This window comes from Coturnix japonica, chromosome Z, assembly GCF_054131305.1.
Source record: "Coturnix japonica strain WE chromosome Z, WE-NBRP24, whole genome shotgun sequence".
Classification (NCBI taxonomy): domain Eukaryota; kingdom Metazoa; phylum Chordata; class Aves; order Galliformes; family Phasianidae; genus Coturnix; species Coturnix japonica.
This window is the reverse complement of record NC_140702.1, coordinates 13372754-13376170: the sequence shown is the minus strand read 5'-3', so window position 1 is coordinate 13376170 and position 3417 is coordinate 13372754. Positions and strand designations below refer to the sequence as shown.

Below are 3417 nucleotides of genomic sequence, written 5' to 3'. Positions count from 1 at the left end.
GTGAGTGTGCCCTGTGGCCTCATGCTCCTCCTGCCTGCTTGCTTTCTGCCATGCAAAGAACAGTTTTTGGTGCTTCAGCTATGGACAGTCATCACCAAAACACTTCTGGAGGGGATGGAGAAATGGGAACGCTGTGGTAACTGCCGCTGCTAAGAATGTGTCTGCAGTATGATGTGCATTTCTATCAGTCGTGCTTTAAAAGTATGACTTGATGCTATAGTGAGAGCCTGCATGGACTGCAGGGAGATGGGAAGCCTGGCATGCAGTTTGAGATTGAAGGAACTTGTTTAGTCTAGGGAAATGCAGACCGGGATATATCAGAGATTTATGTTGGCCTCAAGGGAGGAAGCACTGAGAAGAGCAGTAGGTTGCTAAAGCAAATGCTCAGGGCTGGCAAAAGAGCAAAGAGGGAAAAGCTAACCTTTAGTGAATGTAGACTGAGAAACTGGAAGCCAGTCCTTGAGGACCAGAGGAACACTTCCATGGCAACTGTGGGACAAACATTCGTAGTTGTTTTTAAGATGGAGCTTGGCTAAGTTTATGAATAGGATTAGCTGACATGCTTTCGTGCTGAAACAGGTGATGGGACTGAATGAGATGGGAGATCTTGTTTCCTTCTTGTGTCCGTGTAAACACTGCATGCATTTAATAAGGTTCCTGCAGCAGGTTTGCTGTGGGCCTCAGGCAGTGCAAATGGCAAGCACATTCATGGATTTGGGCTATGCAGACACACTGAACTGAAGGCCATGAGCTGAACAAGTTTTACAAATCTAGAAGGGATGTCTGGATTAGTAGCTGGCCATCCAAAGTAAATATCATGCTTAGGAGAAGGCAGGGTGATGCCTCTGTTCATTGGGAAGCTGAATCCAGCTCAACATCTGCCACTTCTTTTTTGCCCTTTTTACTGAGATTGCTTTTTAGCCAAATCACCAGACAGCCAAAACCAGCATGGCCAGAGACGAATTGAGCAAAGCCACAGCATCTCAGTTAGAATTGCTGCAGGACTGATTAAAGGGCTGTGTTCTGTGGAGATGCTACATGTGATTCTGTGACTCGGATTTTATAAGCACCGATGGTGCTTTCTGCCTATCTTCAAACAAAAAGAGCTTGCACTTTTACAACCATTGCACTGTATAGGCAGCTCAGGGATGACTGTAACATGTGACTTAATGAGAGGCACTCAAGGAAAGCTGAGAACAATTTTTAAGCAATCATTCAGTATCCTTCAGAACAGCCAAGCTTGACCTGGATCATATACTAAAAGTCTTGTTTACAGTCAAGAATTTAAGGGAGTATCAGCATCCTCTTCATTAATTGCTTCAGGATTTTTATCATCTTTCTCACTTGTAAAAGTATTTGACTTTTGGTCCTTTGGAGGTTAAAAGGCGAGTAAGCAGCAATTAGATCTGATGTGAAAAGAATATGAGTGTGAATTCAGGATATCCTGCTCACAGAGCCATGTGACTACCAGTGAATGAGCCCAGTCAAAAGCACAGTAAAGTTAGGTGCCCCTTTAATTCAATGTTAGTGAGCCAAGTCTCTAAAACAGAAGTTGCTGAGATCCCAAGGCTGGACTGTGCTGGACTGTGCCTTAGAAAATCTTTTCTTCCCATGTTTGTGGTGGCAAGATTTGTTTGGCAATATTTTGAGCTCTCACAGGTCTTCACATTCACAAGTCATTTTCTGTGTGGTGTGAAAATAATGCATGCTTCTCTATCATCCCTAGGGCTAAGAATGATGTGTTCAAGGGAGGTGTGCATCCAGTGTCTAAGATCTCGGTCTTTGTGATCTCACGCATTTCTTCTGAGAAATGTGGTCTAAAGAGCTGCTCTCATGTGTGGCTGCTGTACAGGGCAATTGGGCAGCCTTCTTTTTTTCCCTACTCTTTCTTCCTTACTGATTTTGAACTGGGATGCCCAGTAGTCTAAATGAAACCTCACTGGGGCAAAGGAGAAGAGGAGGATATCCTCCTGCAGCTTGCTGGCCACACTCCTTTTAATTTCCCTCAGGATACCATTGGCCTTCCTAGCAACAGGGACACACCTCTGGTTTCTGGCCAATCTGTTATCCAGGCCCCCCAGGTCCTCCTGCACAGAACTCATCTCCAGCAGGTCATCTCCTAACCTCACATGTAAGAACTTTACTTGCTTCCACAAAGCCACAGCATGCTTTTCACATTCACCCTGGATAGAACATAGCTGTTTTTTTCTAAACATTTTTATTTGTGTGTAGAAATATACTTGTAGTTTTTTAGGGCATGTGCTGACATTGTGTATTTTTGGTGTACTATCTGAGGTCTTGCACAGATTGCCTACTGCTGGAGATAACTTAGAATCTGCTCCTTTGTGTCACAAGTAAAATAGGGCAATAAAAAGAACATACGAGATGCACAAAGTGGCAAATATAAATCAGGAGATTTAGAGATTAGCCTCTTCAAAGTTTCTAGCTCACTCCTTTCCCATTATGAGGCAGGAATGGAAAAAAGGTCTGTATTCCTGCATGAGGACGCTTGCAATAGTGAGGGAGGAGCGGTACAGCTGAACCATAGCAGTAATAATAAAAAGCAACAGATACAAGAAATACCCGTCACTCTCTTCATGGAGAGCTCAGCAGGCTGAATTCTTGGACTTTGTTATTCAGTCCTACAGGCTAGTTCTTGTGATCACAACATTACGCACAAGAAGTTCAGTAATTACAGATTGAGACTAGGAAGATTAAGCTCCCAACTGCGTCTTCAGACACCTCTGCCCAAATTGTAGACCATCAAACCATGTATTTAGCTGTTGCCAAACCTTTCAATTACTTAAAGCCTTTAAGTGTTCATTTCCAAGAATCTCTGGCTTCTAAATGGCAGTGTCCTGTGCTGGCCAGGCTACAGGTACAAACCTGGTTTCCAACTTTTTGTTACTTTTTGTTAGAGAAAAACAGAGCACTATCATACATTATTTCTCCCATCAGATTTGTTTGCACTTTGCATAAAATTAAAAAATAATAAAAGACTTTCATGAAGTTCTGTTACCTTTGTGTCACTTCCAGGATTTATAGCAGCAAATACCTTCATAAACGTACTTTTCTGCACAAATCTTGCAAAATAAGCTATACACACCTTTCTGTACAGTGAGATGAAGTGATTTCCCCAGTACATCATGGCCTGGGATTGGATTTGACCTTGTGAATTCCAGCCCGGTGTTTTAGCCACATGCATTCTTCAGCAAGAGGTTCCATCTGTCTGACATCATGTATCATCGTCTTCACTCATGGACAACTGGAAGGCAAACAGTGTTAATGGTTTCATCAGCTTGAGTAAGTTCTTAACTTTATCCAAAGGCTTTGTCTTTACTGGGAAACAAAAGGAAGTGTAGGAAGGCAGCACTGGTAAGTCCTGTGCTGTTGGAGTCTCACAGGAAATTGAATGAC

General features: G+C 42.8%; 1 protein-coding gene and 1 long non-coding RNA gene across 21 annotated transcripts in view; one reads left to right on the top strand and one right to left on the bottom strand.

The window, feature by feature from the left end:
- The window catches only part of PALM2AKAP2 (PALM2 and AKAP2 fusion), a 234159-nt gene that overhangs the window by 181221 nt on the left and 49521 nt on the right, over positions 1–3417 (top strand). The gene's annotated exons all lie outside the window — the stretch shown is intronic.
- The window catches only part of LOC146753757 (uncharacterized), a 7253-nt gene extending 3836 nt beyond the window's left edge, over positions 1–3417 (bottom strand). The window contains exon 1 of the long non-coding RNA XR_014939862.1: positions 3107–3417. This is a non-coding gene — a long non-coding RNA (uncharacterized LOC146753757). The remainder of the gene's footprint in view (positions 1–3106) is intronic.